This window comes from Sinocyclocheilus grahami, unplaced genomic scaffold (assembly GCF_001515645.1).
Source record: "Sinocyclocheilus grahami isolate Dianchi unplaced genomic scaffold, SAMN03320097.WGS_v1.1 scaffold681.1, whole genome shotgun sequence".
Taxonomy (NCBI): Eukaryota; Metazoa; Chordata; class Actinopteri; order Cypriniformes; family Cyprinidae; genus Sinocyclocheilus; species Sinocyclocheilus grahami.
This window is the reverse complement of record NW_015505860.1, coordinates 406410-431904: the sequence shown is the minus strand read 5'-3', so window position 1 is coordinate 431904 and position 25495 is coordinate 406410. Positions and strand designations below refer to the sequence as shown.

The following is a 25495-nucleotide window of genomic DNA, read 5'->3' as shown; positions in this document are numbered from 1 at the left end:
CGACGTGGGGGGGGGGGGGGGGGGGGGGCAGAGAAACCATGTCAACTTTTCAAATCAATGCTCTCTGTGTGCTTAATGAGGATGGAATGGGACTTTTTGCCGCTATTGGAAATAAGGCGTCAGATACTGTAGATTGAAGGAGAGTTGGTGGGCAGCGTCAGCCGTGGCACCCTTTTCCCGGTGGTGCCAGATTACATTTCCAACAACAGCTGCCTCCTTTGTCCGCTCGCAGCCAAGCCAAACTGCGCCTAAAATTTCATTTAATCTGCTGCAAAAAAGAGTGTCAACCACTTAAATGGCAGCTAAAAGCACTACTCTCAAATAACTGACTGACACTTGCTAATAATAGACCCTGGCAACAGGGGAGTGGTGGCAGACATTTTGTGTAACCGTAGAGAGACGCCGGGTGCCTGGGAAACAGGGGAGTGGATGGCCCCAGCTTCCCCGACGGGTGGGATCCTCTCACAGACCGCCTGCACCCATACACCCCTCAAAGCTTCACCCTTCCCCTGCCCCGATTAGCCAATCCAAAACTCGCCAATGACTCGCGGTCTCTCTTACAGCCCTCTGCCGCCATGCAACAATGGGCCTACATGTTTTTTTCTGCAAATATGGAGGCAAGCAGGAGACAAGGAGGTGTTAGTTGAAAGAAAGAGTGAGGATTTATAGATGATATAAAAATGTCCCCTTTTCAACTTAAGCCCCCATATGTCTGAATGGAGACTCGGACCTGGTCAAGGAGCAAAAGATTAGCGCATGGAAGAAGGGGGAAATTGGAGGAGGAGAGGGGGGGACAGATTGAGCAGCTTCTACGGTACTGTGTCATTACACAAGGTCTCAACACACCCTACGTGGGAATCTGAGACAGGGCCTGGCAGGTCAGGGCTGAGCTCGAAGCAATAGAGCACCACGCTAAAACCACTGCATGTGTGTTTAAGAGCCAAAAGCCCAACGGACAGATCATCGTACTCTCTTTCTCTCATACACACAGGAGAGAGAGTATTTATAGAGAGGAGGAAACACCCTTCCACTGAAAAATAAACAGATTCACTGTAGATCACTGAGGCAACAACATAAAAAAAACGCATTCCGGTTCAACGACTTCACAGACACTGCTCTCTCGGTTTTGTTTTTCACTACCTGTTTTCTGCTTTGCTTTCCTCAGGTGTCGAGAGGTGAAGCCGTCTGGAGTGGACACATGTGGCAGGAAAACCTTGTGAGAAACAGCACGAGAGACATAAAGGTACAAAGGAGGAGTAAGACACTATGGGGTTTGACTTTCACATTAGTGAGGTTTCAATGTGTCTCTATATACATATATACATGTGTGTATATATATTCTAGTACTGATGTTCCTGAACTGAAAGTCACCATTAGGGCACAACCATATTAACGAAATCCAGGCGAAACTTTGCAGGCTAAGAAGCTCCATTGTCCCTGATGCATGAAGCACCGCTTATTTAGAGGTCACTTTGAAACTAAGCAGCTTTATGTTGGTCAATGTGATGAATTTGTAAAGTTTAACAATCATAAATATGATGCAAAATACACCAGCGGAAATGTTTTGCCTCACACGTCCCTCACGTGAAATTACAGATTCCTATTAAGACATTCCTTTTAAGAATTTCACCATTTAAAAGGTAAATGTCTTATAGTTGTGAGCCCTTTTAACAATCAGATCCCAAAATGCCACCATAACAAATCACAAAAACAACGAGGTCTTATTTTTTCCATAAGTGTTTCGAGGTGTATTTCGACACAATTTATGCATTTTCATAATCGATCATTGTTGTAACTTCCAAATACTCGTGGACGTCTCTAACATATCTGCTCAAAAGCAGGCTGGAGACAGAGAGATGGACAGAGAGAGGGAGACAGGAGGAAGAGAGCGGGCAGGGGGCCTCTCACAGCCTCTGATGAAGACATAAAGGGGAGTGAATGAAGGGGGTGATTTAGTCTGCTGTGGGAGATTTTCACTTCTGCATTCTTGTCATGTCCAGATGTTCTCCTCTAAACACACGCACACACATCGCTGCACCAAACAGTGGCCACATGAACCTAGTCTATACAAACACAGTAAACTGCATCAGCAAAGTGACTACTGCATCAATACTATTGGAACAAAGATGGACTTTTCCTAGAGAGCAGGACCAATGGCTGATATATATATATATATACATAATACAGTTTAAATATTGCAAATTAAATGCACACATAATGCTGAATCTATCAAATTACTTACTACAAAATACTTACTAAATAAACTAAATTGATCATTTTCTCTCTCTCTCTTTTTCTCTTTTTTTCTTGTCTTTTTAATGACTGTGTGTGGGGGGGTGGGATCAGTAAGTTTTTAAAAAAGAAATGTATTATTTTATTTATCAAGGAAGCATGCATTAAAGTGATTAAGAGTGGCAGTAAAGGCTTAAACATTGTTACAAAAAAATTTCTATTCATCAAATTGTAATATTATTTCACATCTAATTTCTCATATTATTGTTTTAATGTATTTTAGATCAAATAAATGCAGCCTTGGTGAGCAAAAGAGAGTTCTTTCAAAAACATCAAACATAAAAAATAGTACATTCAGCAAGCAGCATCAGCTATAAATATGTCAACACAAGGTTGTCAACAGATTTTGAAAATGACAAATAACAAAGCACTTATTAATACTCCTCTTTTTATACTGCAATTCTCTTACAGACAAGTCTCACAGTCAAGTTTATATATAGTACATCAGAAGTGAGTTTTACTCTTGTACAGGAAGCATGGTGGTGGACCTGTTAGGCAAAACAACCTCCCTCATCTCCGCCGAGAGTGTCGCTTTTCGGACTAGGCCACGACAGCGGCGGGCTGCTCGGCGCACGCTGACGAACGAGGGGAATCGTGCGCTGATTACTGGCAGCTTGCCTCTCTGACTTGGCAGCTAGTGGTCACTGGGGGAGGAGGACATGATAGAGGCAGGATTTAGCCTCCGCTACACACACAGGGTAATGAGAGCCAGCCAGCATGGATTTATGTGCATTAGGAGGCACAGGGCTACTCGGCCTGTGATACATTTATTTGGCTTTATTAGCCTTGTGGCATATACGTATTGGAGGTAATTTGGTTAAAGCTGTTAGGTCCATTATGCAGCCAGCATCGTCGGAGGAGGGAGAGGGCTGTTATTAGTGGTTATCAGATGAGAATTATGAATGATAACAGAGGCCCTTCTCTAATTTGTGTGGCTAAGGTCTCTATTTAAATTATGCATACAGTGCAGAGCCGATAAACAGCGGGGCATCTGTGCAGAGACATGGCCGCTCCTGTGGTCAGGAAAATACTCCGGTCCCTGCTTTAAAATAAACACACACGCACTTACAAACGCACACAAATACCCACAGAAAATCAATCCTGAACTGTGCTCGCCCTTTAGTTTATAACAGCTCTATGTGTGTTCCTGTTTGCAGCAGCCTGGGCTGTATCTGCGGCCAGCACAGTACGGCCCGCTGGTCAGATCTGTGTGTGACTGCAGCGGGATGCTGGGGTCACTCCATTCTGAAGGTCAGCGGGGCATGGATCAGTTTATTGACCGCAAGCTGAATGCAGAGCTCACCCCGGTGGACTGCTCTTACAGTTTGCTCTCTCTTCCTGTGACACGCTCACCTCCGCTGAGGCCTGTGAACGCTCAGTGTCAGAGAGTAAACCTCTTTTGTTCATTTCTGTGTAAAGGATAAATAAATAAAGTACAAGGGAGTGTAAGACATATGAAGAGTGTTACACAGTCCTGTAGTCTGCAGGGCAGAGGGGTCATCTGAGAATTCTGCTCTCCGTTGTTAACAGGTCTTGCACAGCACTGTCTGGTCAAGCAGAAACAGTCATCTGTGTCTGGTCACGAGGACCGTGAGACAAAAAAACAAAAGAGAGCAAAAGGTTTTATTCAAATTAAATTAAATTAAATTAAATTAAATTAAATTAAATTAAATTAAATTAAATTAAATTAAATTAAATTAAATTAAATTAATGAAATGCTAATTAATGAAACTGAGTTGAAGGGCTGCAATATATAATATTATATAAATACATGTTACATAGAAAAACATATTTGCATTTCTGCATATTTAAACTTTATGCAGTTGGCATAAAGTCATTTAGCTGGACGAGAAGTATAATATTTACAATTAGAGATTTTTGCTGAGGTTTTTTATCCAAAGCAATTTTGTAATATATTACTATGAAATTTTATTTTTTATAATTGTGATAAAATTGTAAATATATATTTTTTTCAGTTTGTGTGTTTCCAGGAATTCAAGCACATGACTTTGACAGTGCCACAACCATACTTTCCAACAATCAGCGAATATACATTTTTGAATATTAGTGACTCATTATAATTCAATTAATATGCATTTATTAATTAAGCAACAATTATAATAATAATAATAATAATAAATAACTGCCTTGGGACAACTCTTTACTACAGCCTTCAAAGACATTAAAAAGCTGCAGGTACAAATGGGCAAAAGAGCCAAATGCATGAGGTTTGTACAACTTTAATCTCACCAGTCTCATCACAGTAGAGTAAAACTGTGTTTTTCACAGTACGTCTCCCCCTGTCCTGCACAAAAACTACTGTACAGTTAAAAATAACTCAAGAGCCAGTAACTCTCTGGCCATTGATACAACCTCAGCTCCAGCAGTGAGGTCACACATAGTCTCCTCCCCCACGGCCCGTCCACGCACGCTCCCTCGCACATGCAGCCGACCCGCAACTTATCAAAGGCATTAACAACTTTTCGTTAAAAGGCTATAAAGTCTGGCAGAGGTCAGAGTTCACAGTGTCAGCTCTCCAGAGCAGAACAGCATGGCTTATGGAATCAGTGTAATGTGTTTAACAGCACAGAGTTATAAAAATAGAATGTTTAAAAAAAAGAGAGGGAGAGAGAGAGACAGAGATACACTCCTACACAAGCCCCTGTGTGTGCCGGAAAGGCAGAGCAGTACAACATTGAACAAAGAGCAGCCAGGCTGGCATGATGTGTGTGTATGTGTGTACGCAAAAAAGAAAGAGAGGGTAAGAGTTTGCCCGCGGCATTCCGAGATGTCAAAACTGTCTCTCAGTAGCTGCAGAGAGACGCAGACAAAGGCAGAGAGTCAGCCACTGCTGCTATTGATTACTTCTCACTGGAGAGCACTGTGTGAAGAGGGAAGACAATGGAGCAGATCAAACTCACACACTCACCTCTCCACCCCACACAGAGTGCCACTGGCCTCTGCTCTCATGCAAACCACAAAGCCTGCACTGCACTCGCCAAAAACTCAGCCAAAATTAAAGGAATAGATCGGTTCAAAATAAAAATTACATCATTATTCACTCTCATGTAATTTCAAACCGGTATAACTTTCTTTCTACTGTGGAACACAAAAGGAGAATTTCTAAAGAATGTACCGGCTGCTCTTTTTTAATATAATGAAAGTGAATGGGGACTGGAGAAAAAACTTTTAAAAAGACGCAAAAGCATCATAAAAGTGGTTTGTGCGACTCTTTTAATTTATTCCTAATCTTCTCCAAAAGATGTGTTTGTTGAACAGAAGTTATTTACTCAAAATATGCCCTAGCTCTTCTTAGTGACCGTTTCATTGATCTTTTTTTTTCATCTGTCCAAAACCTGTTTGAAAATTTGTGAACGAATCATTCAAATGGTTTAGTGAACTGAATTAAGCATTTAATTGAAAAGATCTGATGCAAAAGACAAACAAATTGAATTTTAAGTTCTATTTCTCTGAAAATGAGAACCAGCTAATTGATTCATTGATCACAGCGGTTAGATGCCGACTGGTTTACACAAGTTTACACAAACAAAATTTGCTGTGTTTTCCAGGAAATCTGGATACATGCATATATACATGCATATTCATGAGCATAGAAATAAATTTAAAGAACTTATTTATACATCTTTATTTATTTATTCATTTATCCTACTTATTTCAATGTAATTGAAATAAGTAGAGAAAAGGATAAAAGTAAGAATGACACATAAAATTTAAGAACAATGTAATATAAATTATGTCCTTTTTAACTAAACTTTTGGGGAAAAGTGGATATTTATAAAAGAGAAGATCAGGATATTCTTCAAAACTGTTTCTTATTGTTTTCTACAGCTGAAACTCATACAGGTTTGGAACCACATAAGAGTGAGTAAATAATGCCCCAAACTTTCCCTTTTGGGTGAACTATTCCTTTAAAACCCACATTTTACAGCTGCTCAGATTAATTTCTCTATATATTCCATGTTCTATACCTAATGAATTACACACATAAAGCTGTCTGGCTATTTTAGTATTCAGGATTATAGTTTTGTTGGACACATTGAAGCTATCAGTTGTGGACTGGGCCCCATTAAGGGCACTGATGTGGCTTTTGATGGTCCTTCTGCAGAAGTAATAGCTGTGGAAAACTGCTCTCTCTCCCTTTTTTCACTCTCACTCTATGCCTCAGTGCCAAAGAGCTCTTGTCCAGGCAAACTGTTAATAAAAGGCACTTTAACAAGACTTCACACAGCCCAAAAGCAAACATCACAGATACTCTGATCCCTGTAAGCAGAAAGACTTTATGTTTGCATAACTAAACTGATACATCTAACAGTGGGTGAACCTGCATCCAAGATAAACACAAATATATCCTTTCATGGCACGGACAGTAAACAACAGAAATGGGTTATATAAACACAATTATGAAAAAAAAAGATTTTTTTTTAATTCAAGCCAATTATAACCCCATAAATGGAGGTGCACCAGGAGTGTGAGGGGGCAGTTTTGGCTGCTGTGTTCAGGATGGAGGGAAAGAAAGGGTGCGCAGGTGCTGATGTGAATCTGGAGGGCATGTCCATTCATCAAACAGCCCAATCTTACAGCCCCCGCACACAAACAAAATATGCCACGGTAAACATAATCCATACATCAAACTCCAACACCAGCAACCCCATTACCTTGTTCTCTCTCTATTGATGTGAATAGAAGCAGTTTACGGGACGGGTGGTTTAAAGATCACTTACATCCCCTGTGTTGCTTATAGCTGTGTTGCTAATAACCAATTTCTCTTCATCTTCCCAATTTGTAATTAGAAACACTTATAAACAGGCTGTTGTCAACAAAAGAGAAGCTTTAAGGGCTTTCTGTGGTTTTCCACAGAAAAGAAAAAAAAGCTCAACGAGTTAACATTTGAAAATTAAGAAATTAATTACGACAGCCATAAATATTATATTGTAATTTTACAGTTGTACTATAACAGTAATGATAATAATAATACATTTTATTATATTATATTTCTCAAATACTCTTTTTTATTTTACAATACTTCTTAATTTGTTTATTATTATTATTATTATTACTATTATTATTATTAAGTCATTTTAATATATAGTTACAAATTGTGTAGCCCTACAAGCAAGTACAGCAAAACTGGATATTATTACATCTATCTATCTATCTATCTATCTATCTATCTATCACATTTTAAATCGCAATTGCAATTTTTGAGAAAAAAAAGATTTTCCCCTAAAATGTGCAGCCCTATAATAAACCATATAAAAAGGCATAGAACACACAAATGTTAAAAAAAATAATTACACTGAACTATTTCAGTACTGAAAAAAATAAAAAATAAAATAAATATAATACATAAATATAAATATAAAAAATAAAATAAAATAAAAAATATGTATATTAGTAATCAACATTTATCTTGCATGATCTTGGGTTTCTTTTTTCCAAAGAGCTTGTCGCAATGCATTATGGGACATCACTATGGACACTACCATAAAATTCAACCAAACTGAAGTAAAATGCATCAAGAGCGTGCCTATGACATCTTTAAACGCTGCTCACAAGTTTTTAAAGAGAGCAAGTGAAGTGTGAAGGGAAAGAGACGGTTGAGAAGAGGAGGAAGTAGAGGAGTTTATTTTTCAATTGGTGTAGTGGGATTTTGTTTTTGAAAGTTCCTGTTTGTGTAGGGAGTGCAATGCTAATATCAAATAATACGAGACGCGTGTTTTTGCAGTTTCTTGGACATTGTTTGTCTTCAGGTAAAGCGTGTCCAGAAATAGCCTGTTGGCCAAAGTTGCAAGAAATAGTATCGAGTTTGTTCTGTGCTATTTAATACACACATAGCCAGATCACATCTATCCTTAGAAATCCAAGCCAGCCACAGTGACGGTGGGCAGGGTGTAATGAATTCCATGTTGTCTATGCTGAGCCTGTCCTCCTATACGTACCACTCTGGTCTCTCTATGTCCGACCAGCCTGTCAGTCTGGCCCAGGCTGAGCCGTATCTGGCCTGTGGTTACATCTGGGGTTCAGATCTCTGACCCCAGTCGGGTTACATGTACCACAGTCCGTTCTTCCACACACATACATGAGCAGCAACATGAATACACTCTGAAATGCCAGCCGTCTCATGTAGCACACACACTGTGACCTGTGTATCTGCCACCAAAACAAAACTCTGGGTGCCGAACATGTACATGCTGGTTTGCTTAAAGGGACAGTTAACAAAACAAAATCTGTCATTATTTACTCACCTGTAAATGTTGTCCCAAATTGTATGACTTTTTTTCTTCTGTGGAATACAAAAGAAGATATTTTAAAGAACGTGATTTTGTTCATACAATGAAAGTCAGTGGGGTGTTGTTTTGGACCCCATTTACTTTGTTTATATGGACAAAAACAGTTGGAACATTTTTCAAAATATTCACAGATGAAAAAAAAAATCTTACAGTTTTAGGATGGCATGAGTGTGAGTAAATGAATATACAGTTTCATTTTTGAGTGAATTATTGCTTTTACAAACAGACACACTGGTATTCAGGTAGATGCATAACACACATGCACACACACACAACTAACATATGACCGAAGACATTTGCTGGTCTATCCCCGTGAATTCAGGGGAAGAGCTGGAGATATACACAGCCGGTTCCCTAAAGAGTACTTGGAGAAAACTTCTAGACTGACTATTCAGGTCAGACACACACACTCACTCACATACAAATTAATGTAACTGCCCTCCAGGCAAACACATATTTGAGGGAAAATAGAACTCACCAGGAAATCATTCCACTAAAACTGGTGCAGGTTAATAAAAATGCATAAACATAACTGCGTTTGTGTCATGAACATCTGGTGACATACTGAATGCTCTGAGGAGCATAGCAGAATGTACATATTCACATTCTCACACACAAATAAAGCTATATAAAAGCAAAAATATACATCTTTTTGGTCTGGAAAAATCTAAATGACAAGCTTGTGTATCATTCAAACTAAAAAGTTAAAAAGCATAAATTCGGAGTCGCATCTCACACCCCCAGCCTGTGATTGACAGTTGTGTGTGTGTGTGTGTGTGTGTGTGTGTGTGTGTGTGGCATGGCTGCTTAAGGCCAGTATTGACCTCTGTTCCCAGTGTCCAAGCTCACCTTTGATACGACACCTAGTATGAGATGGGGAAGTGGGTTCTGCCTCAGATAAGAGGGATTGCTTTTATGATACATTGCTCCAGAAGGAAGGAGCCTACCCTCGCCCTTTCCATTCTAGTGTAGAATATTTTTAACTGTTTATGTATCAGACTAAATAAATGCTTGTTCCAATGTTTAGATTTGATACAGTGAAATAGAAATTCAACAAAATCAAACAAACAAAAAACTGAAACAAATCAAGATCTGTTCCACCAAATCAACCGCAGCAAACTAAATGTCAAAGAGATTTGCGTGTTTGTGACTTTTTGAAACATTTATGATTACTTGGACTGCACCAATATTGAAATTCTGGCCAATATCAATAAGATGATAATTATTTTCATGTTATTACCAATAACAGGCCAATATTAGAAATATATACTAATTCTAAAAAAACTAAAATAAATAATTTGTATGCTAGTTAATTTGATTAATAAATGCGCATAATAAACTAAATAATAAAGTACAAATTTACATAATAAATGCAGGTAATTTTTTCTTTTGAAATATGCTATAGAAAAGAGTAAACTGTTAATGTGCAATTTAATATTTTACATGTTTTTGAAAAAAATTAATTTATTCCTGTGATGGTAAAGCTGAATTTTCAGTAGAAAATACTCCAGTTTTCAGTGTCACTTGATCCTACAGAAAACACTGCAATATATTGCTTTGGTGCTCAAGAAACATTTTAAAAACAGTTGTGCTGCTTAATTTAAAAAATGTTTCCAGTGTTCGTAGATGAATAGAAAGTTCAAAAGAACAGCATTTATTTGAATTAGAAATCTTTTGTAAAAATATAAACGTCTTGAACGTCACTTTTGATCAATCTAATGCATCCTTTCTGAATAAAAGCATTAATTTATTTTCTTTTTTTTTTAAATCTTAAGGACCCCAATCATTTCCATATTTTATAATTAACAAATGCCTAAATTTCCCTGATATTTCCAGGTTTTAATGACTGTGGAATTCTGTAGACCCATATCTAAATCAAACAATCCATCCCAAGTTTCACATGACTCTAGGACTGAATTATGAAGCACAGTCTCAACTGATGAATCACTGTTGCTGGGTCAGTGCAGGGTTCACTGACCATCCCTCAGAGTAGAGGGAGAAATCGATGGTGTCCTCTGTTGGCCGAGGGTAAGTGGGCCATACATCAGGGGTCCCGGGTTCAGCAAGCTGCTTAGCAAGTGGCGATCAGACAGGCGGTCACAGCGCAGCTGGGTGGACAGTAACAGACTCCACCAAGGAATTACCCTTGCTATGGCTCACTCGATACGTGACCCTGTCCAGCAAAACACACACAAAGGGCCTTCATGTCCCGTTTAATGCCTTGTTATAGCCTAAGCTCAGCCTAAATTGAATAAATGGTAACAAAATGACCCCTCAAACACATTGATTTCCTCAAAGCGTGTTTTTCCTCAACCAAATAGCATTTTTTTTTTTTTTATTAATTTGAGCTCCTTCTTTACTTTAAATCACCAATGGGGACCCGCAGGTCACGAGCATTATCAGTATTGCTCTTTCATTTTCTTTTGGTGTTTAGTTTTTGTTCTCAAAAGTCCTCCAAGCTAAAGAAGATGACAATGGAGCCCAGGCTACAAGGCCAGCTAACCGGTCTAAACTGGTTCTTACATTGGAGGGGGTGCAGCTGGTGGAAAGAAAAGTAGCATTGTTTTCGCCTTTAGCGAAAAGTAACCTGGAAGCATTTGAGGAATCGGCTGCAGGTACAGTGTAAGAGAGAGAGAAATCCAGTAAGAGAGGCAGAAAAGCAGACTGAAAATTAGAGGTAGGAAAAAAGACAAGCAGACAACATGACTGACGAGAGAGAGAGAGGGAGAGAGAGAAAGAGGAGGGTGAGGGGAATTGTAAAGGCTAGAGTGAGTGCGGGCTATGACACTGTCTCATCAAACAGCTGGACCTTGGCCAAGTTCATCTGTTAATGGATAACCACCATAGAGCCCCAGCACTCCCCCTTCAACAAGCACCTCCCTCACCCCCCCAAACCCTCGCCGCTCGCTCTTTCTCTGAAAAAGAAACAGACATAGATTATTCTAAAGCCTTTCCCTTTTTGTTGGAGATAAACAAAGTACTTCAGGTTCAGGGCTCACTCTGGGACTCTGACAAAGCAATCTATCATCCTGTCTGGCTCCGCCAGTTTGACCACACTGAGCCCAAGGAGGCTAATGGACCCACTGGACAATTTTGTCTTTGTGTGGATGCCCCCTCCACTCTGCCACCTCCGTTCCAATGCCCCCTCACAGGCACAGATGTGCTTGACCAGGCCCTCTCCAACCTGGATCCAGTCCTTCCTTGGTTTTATTACATACAGTGGGGTCCAAAAAGTGAACATGCTTCTATTTTAAATTTTTGTAATGTAATAAAATATTTTTAATTACAAATTATACTGTCAGCTGACAATTTGCGTGTAAAATTGAATTAAAAAATGAACATGAATTTCAGAATTTTGTAGTTTTATTGACAGAAGCACTCAAGCTGCATGAACTCCACATGTTTGTGTCAAATCTAATGATTCTCATCATTCATTCTCCAGAATGATCTAAAAAGCATCTTTGGGTTTCAATGGAAGTAAGAACATCTGATTGTCTATTCAAAGAATCACATGATCAATATGACAAATCTGCTTATTTAATAGTGTAGAATCTTTATATTTCTTCATCATTGTAAATAATAACATTAGAATTTTCAAAACAAAAAAAAACATTTATTCACAGGTTTAAATTAGATTTGAAATATCAGATTTTCAATGTAGACCCTGGGAGCGACTTTAATACAGAGTAATTTCGAAATAAAGAAAAATTAGATGAAATGAGAGTTACAGCAGGGGAGAGAAGAGATAAAAAGAATGGTTAGCATTAGCCTCAGACATGCCGAGGCACATACGGCTCCTGGATTTTCCCTGGAATGACATGCAATGGAGAGAATGAAACTCAAGAGAGGGAAAAGTATAAAAGAACAAGGGAGGGAGAGGGAGAGAAAACCCCAGAAGAAAAGAAAAAAAAGTGGACTTGAGAGTATTTTAGTCCTTGCTTGCGGGGATTTTCAAACAGAGGGCGATTTTACTGCAGTTTTTGTCTTGCAGTCAAAGACAGTATATATTCTTTTCATACCTTTCTTCAGTTAGGTATTACATTTATCATATTGCCCAATATTCTTCACAGTTGATAAATAATGTGGTATATAAGACAAGTCCCCCATAGTAGAAAGTAGAAAGTTAGAAAGTTCATCCCCCTCTTTTTGTTTTGTATTTGATGAAAAAAAAAATATGTTGCCAAATGCTGGAATTATTTCACTAATTAATATAAAACAACAAAGAACCAAAAAAAATGTGGTAACATTTCATTAATTTCATAATGTTTATAATATACAACTAACAAAAAATTATAATGTGTGTCTTTAACTACACATTAACATATGAACAACCAGTCAGAAACTACAGTGACTTAAATTGGTTCATGAAATTGGACATGCTGAAAAGCAAGACAATAAAAAATGAGCACAATTAGACAGAATATACATGCGTGAACTGTTAACGGATTAGAACGTCATGAAAAACTCTTGGTTCCCAACTATATTCCACAATAAACTTATAGTGCTCACTTTTCTTCCTTTACAGCAGTGACTATGTCACCTAAGTAATATTTATTAGCCAGGCTGACAAAGTTTATAATATGTCTACTCCCACTTTTCAGATTGTTCCTGGTTTCTGCTGACAACTGATGCAAGGATTAAGGCAAACACAACATGAGCAGGTCGTCTATATAAGATGCGTGTTCCAAACACATAGGTAAAGCCCCACTGCATCTTTATGCATGCATGTGTATGAATGTATGTATGCGTGTGTGTGTGTGTGTGTGTGTGTGTGTGTGTTGTATGAGCTCAGGCAACAGACTAGAGACAGCAGCACCCATCAGGTTCCTGTTCAGAGCACAAACAGACACGGTTCACTACCCCCACTGTGAAACAAACAGTTCAGAGCCTCTGCCAGGATCTCATCTCACACTTACACACACACACACATGAGCAAATGCATGCGGCACACAACAGATCGCACAAGCTGACTGCAAGCAGTCCAGAGCAAGACATCTTAATCAAACAACAAACATAATTCCCAATGGATGACAATACACTCTCTGCTGTACAGGGGCAAAGAGATGGTGACAAAGAGGGAAAAGAGTCTAAAGCTGAATTGAAGATGGAATTAGACACAGATGGCCGAAGAGAAGACCTCAGGATGGAAAGATTGATAAAGTATTTACTCTTTAAGTCCACTAATCAAGGAGAAAAGAGAACTAATCAACCCACATTACAGAGATCAGACATGCCGCCTGGGATAGTGTCGAATGGACAGCCAGTGCTCTTCCCCTAAACATGCACAGCCGTTTCGCTCTTTCTTTACCCATTTTGAGACGATAAATTATCCATTAGATTTCATCATATCTTACTAAGGCAATTACATCAAGAAAATGATAGCGCGTGTGGAATCAATTATGCATGCCCTTGGCCGGAGACCAGAGGCTGGGAAGTCGGAAAGGGCAGATCCACTCTGCACAAGCACAAAAACACACACACACATGCAAAGAAACCCATACTACACCACGCTACACACACACACAAATACAAAAAAGACCCTGGATCTCACAGATGTGCCCCATCAGTTCATCTTACTGCCTAAAAAGTTCATGCACTTAATAATTTATTTGTGTTCTGGATACGGTTTCCCAGCTGAATATTAACAACTTTGAAGCGTGCTCACAGCCAGGGTAGGCTAAAGGAGTCCGGAGGAAACAGTGCCTGCCGAGTCCCACCGGCCCGAGTCTATTCTCCTCCCCCTCCAACCCTGTCCTCCCCTCCTCTCCTGAAACCGGCACGTCCGTCCGAGGAGTGAACCATGCAGCCGTGCGCAACTTACTTTTTTTCTGATTAAGAATTCTTTTTCATCATAATGCAGGTTTCAGCGCTCCCTCAAAGCACTTTTGGCGAAAACTGGTGAGGAAAGAAAAGAAAAAAAAGCAATATGCAAAATATGAAAAAAAAAAACTATTTATCTTTGGGGGGTTTTGTGGTAACACTTTATTTCGATAGTCCACTTTAGACATTCTATTAACAGTATGTAACTTTGCAGCTACATGTCAACTAGCAGTTAGTAGAGTATTAGTAGACTGTTTGCTTAATATCTTCTAACACTTTCTTTGTCAACATTCTACTAACCCTAAACCTACCCTAACAGTCTACTCTGAGAGTTAGTAGACATGTAGTTGCAAATTAATGAGAATTAGTTGACATGTAGTTGCCATGTAGTTACAGTTACTTATAGTTAATAGAATGTCTCAAGTGGACTATCGAAATAAAGTGTAACCAGTTTTGTTTGTTTGATTGTATTATTTTAGTTGTTTATTATTATTATTATTATTGTTGTTGTTCAAATATATTTTTATTATTTCAGAGTTAATTTATTATTAAAATATTATTTTATTATTAATAATTTTTTTTTATTGTTTCAGCTCTCTATCTGATTATTTCTCATTATAATATATGCATGAATTTATTTGACTGACAAATTTTTGTCCACAAGCCCACTCTCAGTCTCTTTCTGGTTCAATTACATATGACAGTCTCTCTTTTGGGAAATGCATACACTGATACAAGTCGAGATGTGTGTGTGTGTGTGTGTGTGTGTGTGTGTGTGTGTGTGTCTACGTGTGCATTTCCATATGGGTCCCGACTGTGCAATCGCATGTTTGAGATCTGGAACCAATACAGCCACATGTCCACATGCAGTGGGACACACGCAACGTGCTGAAAGATTTAATTAATTTCCCTCAGCATGTTAACAGAGCCTCACTTAGTAAGACAAATCACTCTCAGAAAATGGCACTAGCATTTGAAGCCCAGCAAGAGTATGTGTGTGTGTTGGGGGAGGAGGTGTTCAACATCTGCTTCCTTGTTGGGAAGGGGGTTTACGGTGGGTTTGGAGCAGAAAAAAAATGCACAAATGTCGTCATGTGCAGAAGGCAGAATCATTGTCAGTGTGTGCGTAATTTGAGTGGTTAGACTCTAGGCTCTCTCCGCTATCTCTGCAGTGTGTTACAGCGGCGGGCTGAGCCGGGTCTGATCAGCAGTGATTAAGTGTGCCGCTGTATGCAAAGTGCATTAATGAGGGTGTGCGGAGTCATCAAGTAAATTAAATATGTCAAATCTCCCGGTGAACTTTCAATCTTCACATACAAAACGTTGCTTTCATTTACAACCTCCATTTCTCGCTCAAAATCCGGGATGAAAAAAGCAAAGCTCACAAGCAATTTATACCTTTGCTTCTTTTCTTCTTCTTTTTTTTCCACAGGACCCCCTCCCCTGTGTAAGCATGCACATACACACTTACAAACACAAGCATGCTTCCTCATACACAGCTCCCTGCCGAAGGTCTGACAGGCCATGCTGATGTGTTCAGAATGCGTATGGTAATAGGCCAATCAAAAATGCAAAACAATTGGCAATTACTGAGAAGACCTAATGGTCATTAGAATTTACAACTAGGTAATGAACTAAAGTCTGCCCACACCATGCATATTCATAAAGCAATTTAGGCTTTGAAGATTAAAGAAGTGCTTAAAATTCAAATGAGCCTGAGCAAATTATCAGTAAGATTCAGTCAGGAAGTAAGAGTGTGTGTGTGTGTGTGTGTGTGTGTGTGTGTGTGTGTGTTGAAAATCTAAAACTGCACAAAGTTTCCTGTAAGTGGTAGGTTTAGGTGTAGGGTTGGTGTAGGGCAATAGAATATACGGTCTGTACAGTAGAAAAACCATTACGCCTATGGAGAGTCCCCACAAAAAATGGAAACCAGTGTGTGTGTGTGTGTGTTTGGGGTGGAGGAGGTGTTCAACATCTGCTTCCTCATTGGGAAGGGGGTTTACGGTGGGTTTGGAACAGGGAAAAAATGCATTAATGTCATCATATGCAGAAAGCAGAATTGCTGTCAGTGTGTGCGTAATTTGAGTGGTTTGACGAGGCTCTCTCTGCTATCTCTGGAGTATGTTACAGCAGCGGGCTGAGCCGGGTCTGATCAGCAGTGATTAAGTGCGCCGCTGTATGCAAAGTGCATTAATGAGGGTGTGCAGAGTCATCAAGTAAATTAAATATGTCAAATCTCCCGGTGAACATTCAATCTTCACATACAACACGCTGCTTTCATTTACAACCTCCATTTCTCGTTCAAAATCCAGGACGAAAAAAAGCAAACCTCTGAAGCAATTTATACCTTTGCTTCTTTTCTTCTTTTTTCTTCCACAGGACCCCCTCCCCTGTATAAGCATGCACTCACACATATAAACACACACATGCTTTTTCATACACAGCTCCCTGCAGAAGGTCTGACAAGCCGTGCTGATGTGTTCAGAATGCGTATGGTAATAGGCCAATCAAAAATGCAAAACAATTGGCAATTACTGAGAAGACCTAATGGTCATTAGAATTTACAACTAGGTAATGAACTAAAGTCTGCCCACACCATGCATATTCATAAAGCAATTTAGGCTTTGAAGATTAAAGAAGTGCTTAAAATTCAAATGAGCCTGAGCAAATTATCAGTAAGATTCAGTCAGGAAGTAAGAGTCTGTGTGTGTGTGTGTGTGTGTGTGTGTGTGTGTGTGTGTGTGTGTGTGTGTGTGTGTGTGTGTGTGTCACCAGCACATGTTTTTACGAGTAGATGTTGCACCATTTTCCTCAAGTTTGTTAACAGGAAAAGCCCAGAATGTGTGTATGTGTAAGCGAGTATGTGAGCCCCATGGACCTGACGGAGGCAAGTGAGGGTCTAGGTGTGAGCTTAGAGACCAATCAACACAATAATGGCTGCTTAACAAATCTGGCTCTCAGCTTTACTCGACTCTTCTAAATCTTTATTTGTTTCCATCCTGTTTCATACAGATCAGTTAATTCATAAAGAGGAAACACTTTTCTGGCAATTGTCGGTTTATTGAGTAAATGATCATTTGAAAAGCAGTTCAATATTTGTGGTAGCAGACGTCTGAGGAGGTAGAGTGGTAACAGAGGTAATAAAAAAATCTTTAGTGCAGATATAATCATTTGTTTTCCATTAGTTATGCAAATTACAGTGCTGCTATAATATTTACAATAAAAGCAATTCAATTAAATCAAATAAAAGCTATAGCTAAATAAATACAAATACACCGCATCAAAATGACAATTTTGTACAAAATACAAATAAACGTCACATTTTGTACTATAAAAATCACAAAACAAGCCATATCATTGAGAAATACATTTCAGTTCTCCTCAATTATACTAACAGAACTTTCAGTTTTCAACACTCATGGAACAACAATGTCTTAAAAAGAGATGATTTGGTGTCTTTATCAATTAAATTGAAGGTTGATCATTTTCTATTAGTTATGTGAATTACACTGCCAATATTATACTTACAATGCAAGCAATTAAATTAAATAAAAGCAACAGCTAAATAATAAATACATTGCATTTATTTAAAAAACTATCATGTACAAAAAAGTTGTATTATAAAAGATTTTGTTTAATTAAAAGCCACATGAGAAATAAACTAAATTCTCCTCAATTACACCAACAAAAGAAGGCTTTCAATTGAGCGCTCACGGAGTGACACAAAAAAAGTATATTTTGGAGTCTTTATCAATCAAATTAAAGGTTGATATCTGTGTCTAACTGTACACAGATCAAATATTAGAGCTTCTGTGGTCACAGGTAGGTTGAGCCTGTGTGGGCTGCAGCTGGGCTCTGGGTGGCTTCATCCCACTCAAATCTAAAAATAAAGCAATTAACTTATTGGCAGGCAGGAGGGGAAAGAGTATGACAGGCCGTCCTGCTCTAGGTGAGGGGTTGTGACCCACACAGGTCTCCAGCACAGTAAAGAAGAGATTCAGAGCCCAGTCACCACTGGAACTGACAGAACAGGACATTTCTGAGCATTCATACGGATCTATATACAGTATACAAACATATAGAGTATGTGCAAACACAACACACAAGCTACAGTGAGCTTATAGTACTGAATATCTGGATATCTGAACACCCACCAGACCAATATCAAACACACTAAGAATAATCATATAAACACAACCAACCTAATAAATGTATCTAATGCAAACTAATGTTTCATTTTATAAATTTAACATATACTGTCTATCTGACAGATATAAGCAAAAATGTCAAATAAAAAAATTATTAATCATTAATCTGTGAAAGATCTGAGCCCTCGTCACGCAAAGCGTCTGCATACAGTCTCCGCTGCAGAGTCTAAAACCACATACACACATGCAAATACGTGCACACACAAATACACAAACACTACAACCCACTAAAACTAGGCAGGCACCCAACACCAACATGAGCAGAGCAGGCAACCACCCAAATCACACACAAACACAGAGAGGGAGATACGGACAGCAGCTCCAGTCGTGGCACGCATGCTCTTGAGGACCTCACATGGGTGAGGGGTGTGGAGTGGCTTCAAGTAAAAGTCTAAGTGAAAGATTTTGACGGGGATCCACCAGCCTGCAAGAGACAGCCTGTCCTGCTTAACACTGCGTTGTTGTTTTTAACAGAACCGGATCAGAAAGGTGGTATCTAACATCCTGTGTCTTCACCTGTGTGAGTAATCTGAGGGCACTTCTCACTGCTCAGAGATTGGTCTTTTATAGGTCAGGTGACTTTGAGTTTTAATTAACAACATTAAAATCTGGGGTTTAGGAGAAAGTTGAGCTTTTATCAGATATTTCGTTTAAAATTGGTTAGGATCAAAAAAAATAGACATAAATAAATCGACTGTTCAAAACAAAGATAATTAATATGTAAAACTATAAATGATAGTTAATTCAGATAAATATAGATAATTCAGTTCTGGAAGAATTTGCTAAGAAATGTTTGAGTTTATTTTAAGATCTCATTTGATTGCAAACTTTTTATATTGGCAACAATGAGCACAGTTTGAGACATTGCTAAGATCTCTTCTAAAACTCTTTGAGATTCCTAAGGTCTTTTTCTGAGTAGAATAATTTGAGAAAAAGCACAAGATTGTAGCAAAAAAGCTCATGCTCTTTTATAGCTCAGTTCACTTTTAAGTTTCAAGTAACAAATTAAAGAGTATAAAAAGAATTTTAGGAGAAACATCTGAAAAAACGTTGACTTCTCCCCAGATGTTTTGCTTTAGGAAAAAATGCTCTAGAAGAAATAATAATAGACACAAATGAGATGATTGTTTACATATAAACAAGAAAATTAATGTGGATGAATTCAAATCAAATCAAAGTTGTAGCTCAGTTAATTCAGTCTTGGAAGAATTTGATAAATGATTGAGTTCATATTGAGATTTCATTTGGTTGCAGACTTTGTTACCTTGGCAAATCTTAGCAGTATTTAGACATTGTTAAGAACTCTTCTAAAACTATGAGATACCTAAAGTAATTTTCTGAGGAGAAAATCTGAGAAGCATAGGGATACAACACAAACTGAGCTCAGTTGACTTTTAAACTTTAAAAGGAAAAAGTAAGTTTAGGAGAAATGGTTAGTAAATGTTAACATTTTCTGAGATATTTCTCACAATATTCTTCAGGAGTAATAAAAAATAGACACAAACGAGATACTTGTTTAAATACCAACAAGAAATATCAAATTGAATAAATTAAAATCAAATTAAAACTATATCTCAGATAATTCAGTTCTCAAAGTATTTGATAAGAAATGTTTGAGTTAATACTGATATCGCATTTGATTACAAACTTTGATATCTTGTCAAATCTGAGAACAGTCTGAGATCTCTTCCGAGGTATTTCTGAGGAGAAAAATCTAAGATATCAGCAAATATATATATATATTCTCTGTATCATTTGGAGCAACTGTTGACATATTAAAGCGATCTCATTTGTGATTTTTCTTCCCTACAGGTGGGAAGCAGACGCCCTTAAGAGATTATCAGAGACAGAATGATAGAAGGAGCGACAAAACAGAGAGGAAAGGAGAAGAGAGAAAAAACACCAAGCGCTGAAGGTGTCTGTAGAGACTCAAGTCCTGCCATCTGTAACCATTAGAGCCCAGATGAATTGATCGGATTGAGCAACCCGGCTGGCGCGGGGGCATAGCTGGTCAAGGTGACCTCGTAGTGGAGTTGTGTCCGCCTTGTGATACCAGGAGAGATAGAGCACTAGCCTAGCTCTGGAGCAGTGACGAGGCCATTACATGTGTCTAACAGTGCGTGTGTGTGTACATGGTAAACAGAGTAGTGGAGGATACCCCTCCTGAAGCCCACCCGATGCCTCCAGCCCTGCTCTGTGCCAATTTCTCTTTGGCATTGGCCACTCAGGGATGTCCTGCAGTACTAGTGCCAACTCACACACACACACATCTCGCATACACAGCAGCAGAAAACCACAGACAAACGCACAGGCCTCTCACAGTCACACACACACACACACACGACCAAGCAATTCTGCACCATTCCTATCTGTGTTTATAGAAGCTGTCTGTAATGCGCCGAGATTTATAAATATGCTTTGTAGTAAATAAACATTTTTATGGACACCTTCCTCTAAAACATCTGACACAATTTGAGAGCTGCAATATGACAGGACCCAGTGGGTATGTGCGCGTCCACCCACATAAAAACATGCACACATGTTGGCACAAAAAAAACCGAAGAGATCAGGCAAGAGGGGAGCTTGAATATCAGTAAAACGATCACAAAATCTCTCCGCAGAGGCATAATCACACTTCTCACAGACCTAAAATTGAACTCTACACCAGCACGTACCTGCGAACAACAACAGATACTGAGCGTTTTTGCATAGCTTTTATTTTTCATCTAACATCCGCCGGAAAGACAAAGCGATCACTCGAGGTAGTCCCGGAAAGACGGCGTGATCAGGTGGCATTATGGAGATGAGGACAGACAGAAAGGAGAGAGCTGGGTATTTCTCCTCTTGTGATGGAGGAGGCGAAGCCATAGTCTGCAGGAGGGAGGGATGGGGGGGGTGAGAGCATCATTGGGTGCTAAGAGCGTATGAAGGGGTGCGGGGGTGGGAGAACTGAGACGGAGCGGGTGGCACTGTGCCAGGCAGTGCCCGTCTGGCTGATAAATACCTTTGTTTCCTTGCACGCCGACTTTGGCGCAAAAAAACAGGTAAAGACAATGTGATTTTTAAGGTTTAAAGCCTTCAGATATACAATTTTCATATAATATCTCTCAATTTCAACTGAATATAAATAAGTCTTGTACAAACAACAACAAAAAATGGATTCTCGTTTTTTTTCCATGCAACACAAAATTCCCAACCCAACAAAAAATGTGTGCTGTAGCCCATTAGATGAGAATGGCGAATGAAAGGAAGCCTTCCACCCCCACAGCACCGAGCCGACTGTATCATGCAAATCAAGGCCGAGGATGCAGAATATCACAATGTTTTTTGCGAGGGATGCTGAGAGACACATTTCCACATGCAGCAAAACAGCTCCAAGAGAATTAAACATCATTCTGTGCTATTATTACACCTCTTCCCTCTGGAAAAGCACTGCACACCTCTCGCACACACATTCGGTAATGCTAGTTTTTCTAAGATCAGACAGAAGATGGTACACATATGCAGGGACTAGACACAAACACACATGGGCTTCCAACAGCACAGTGTTCTTTGAAAGGGACAACGGGTCTTTTGTATGAAGAAATCCTGCCAGTGAAAGAAAATAAAAAGGTTTGGAAAATTAGCGACAAATGCCCCCCCAGTTCGAATACATATTCATAAAGAGCCGCTTCCAGGGCACCATCGCCGCTCGGGTAAGACATGTCTCTTTGTCGCTTCCCGATTATTCATTTTCTTGATCGTAAAAAAAAAAAAAGGTGTCGCCCCATATTAAGCCGTGGCAGCAACACACAAATGAAATGATCTTGTGATACTGAGCATCCTCTGTATACATGCATATTTCCACACATGCCTCTAAAGAAAATCTATTTCGTCTGTCAGAAACACACACACTCCCATGCTGCATGGGGCAGTTTGGAAAATAAAAACAACTGTCGTGGTTGCCTCGGTTCTCACTGATGACTGAACGTCAGTTAACGCTGCTCCTTACAAGTCCTCTTAAAAAACGATCAGTGTCACACTCGCTCCCTCGAACTCCAGAAAGGCGCTTTGATGATAATTATGATCATGACAGATCATCAAGCTCCAGATAATATGTGATTTAAAAAAGGAGGAAGAAAAAAAACAATATGGAAAAAAAGCTTAAATTGCTGGGGTCTTTGTTAAGCCACTCATTTGGGTCACATTTTGGCACAGAAAATTGCAGGTGGCTCACATGCCAGACAATCACACACAGTGTAATTGATTCAATATTAATTGGATGCCCCTGATTTACATTGACTGCTACAGCCATATGCATAACACAGAGAGAGAGAGTGACAAAATGGGCAAGTGAGCGAGCGAGCAGGAGAGTTAGAGGCATTAAAAACCCACCCAGCAAAGGCCATTTAAAAACAATTATCTGTATTGAGGTCCGTTCTGCATGGCGGCAGTGTTAGTCCGATCTAATCTGCCAATTTATTGGAGAGCAGTCATAATTTCTGAAGGGCTGCCATAACGAAAGACAGAGTCTTGAAAAGCGCTTGATAAAATGTTTTTAAAAAGTTCAGAGCTCCAAATGGCCCCATATCGCAAGCCAAAGCAAATTCAATCTGTTCCATCGACATGTTTTTGGACAATGCGTTGCGAAACAGAAGATCATAGGATGTTACTCTGCATAATTTTTACATTTCATCAGACATCTTATATTGTGCAGCAAAGGACATGAAGCCGATTATATCAACAGAGTGTATTCAAAGCTCTGGGAACAACATTAATTCAACAAGACACTTCTGTGTCAACCTGTCTAATTTTTGTTTGCCATTGTCAAGAAATGAGAGGATTCAAAGTCTCATTTAGGAATTAAAAATTAAATAAATCAATTATGACTGCATCAAATCACTGCATGGGAGTGTTTCAGTCACAGGAGTGTTTCAGTCCTAGTAAGGCCCCCTCACCAGGATACATTGTGCTATTTGGGGTAACACACAGTCACACACACACACGTGTGTATTGCCACTTTCTATGCTCACACAACAAATCCATTCCTCTGTGGCAGTTACTGCCTTTTCTCACACTGAGCAGCTATATATGGAAATTGAATCGTTACATCACACATACCAATTTCCTTATTTGGTCATCTGAACTATAGCCTAATGATCTGTCTTAAAAATAAATTAAATAAATAATAACAATTAAATTATCAAATTAAAATTAAAAAATATAAACAATGAATACAAAATAAAAATAAACAAATAAAAGTTCATAATAAAATAATATTTACAAAATTAATAAATAGAAAGATATGTAGCTAACAGAATAAAAATGTTTTATATATATATATATATATATAATATTTTATATATATATATATATATATATATATATATATATATATATATATATATATGCCTATATAAATTTTTATCATTTAAGTCTTTTTCATATATATATATATTTCATATCAATTATAGAAATGTAAAAATGAAATACATTTTTAACTTAAAAGCATTGAACTATCACCTTTCCTTCAACCTTGCAGTTTTGTGATGTTCTAGACCACCTCTAACCCAGGTACACACACACATACACACTCTCTCTCTCTCTCTCTCTCAAATTATTATGGTTTATACAATCATGGTAAGCTGCAGTCATAACTAACCTTGAATATGTTATGTCTGAAATTGTCTATAATATGGCTAATTAATATCTCTTCCCTGTCTGACCTGCCATGCCCGTTATGGACCTTCCCACAAAATTGTTTTAAAAAATAATAATAATAACAAGCACACATAATACCAGTGACCCAATGCTATCAGCTGAACCCTGATACATTATGATGTAAATGAGTTTAATAACCCAGTTTTGCGGCTGACAGAAACAAGAGGCGTGCGCGATAGCCAGCTCGCATAAAGGTTGTATAATTTGTGCTGAAACTGCATCAACATGCTTAAAACAAAGAGGGCAAGCAGACACAAATGACCTGCTTGATCAGCCTCCATATCTGATTAAATTTAAATACTATAGCACAAAAGTGTGTTCCACAGCAGATTATTGTAAACATTTATATGCACACAAACTAGGAGGCTTTGTTTTCTGTATCTCAAACTATGCAAGTGGGAACTGTTGGAAAACAACTTGATACTTGAACTCAGCAGACGATAATTAGCCCAGAGCAAAGGGTCAAGTCCAAATGACTGTTGATGGGGCTAACCAGACGCAGACGCTTCCTGGAACCTGATCTTTGAGGCAGGCCAGAGAATGGCCAAATGTAAAGCCAGGCCAGAAAAACAGACTGGAAAGTCTCACTCTCACATTTTCTATATTTAAAAAAACAGTCACTCTAAATCGCCCCACTCAAGACACTCATGGACACATAATAACACACCGACAACTTAAAGCAGTTCATTTCACTTAACGTTCAGCTTAAGCAAGATTAGACTTACGCTACTCTAAGATTCCAGAGTTGTCTATATTTTAAGCTGTTTACAGTGGAAATTAGGGACTATCTTTTTTATGACTGTATTTTCCGTGTTTTATATAGTGCATAAAGTCAACTGCTAATTAAAATCCACATCCACAAAACTAAAACAAATAATTAGCGTTGTGTTATTGTTTCCTGACAAACCAAAATAACCGAACGGCCTTCCATTTCCTTTCTTTTTTTGACAGAAAGTGAAAATGTGAAGGCATGCATTTATACGGATAAGATGTGGCTATGCAAGTACCCACAACGAAATCAAGATACATCTGTCGAGACCACATGAGAGAGGCTGTGCAGCACAGAGAGGCGTTTCCCATGAGCCTGTGGACACACACCGAGGGGGATGGCTTCTCCTGTCACAGCAAGGACTCCTTGAACCGTCCCTCCAGTGCCAAAATCCC

General features: G+C 38.8%; 1 protein-coding gene across 1 annotated transcript in view; it reads right to left on the bottom strand.

The window, feature by feature from the left end:
• The window catches only part of LOC107559339 (B-cell lymphoma/leukemia 11A-like), a 59279-nt gene that overhangs the window by 28800 nt on the left and 4984 nt on the right, over nucleotides 1–25495 (bottom strand). The window lies entirely within an intron of this gene.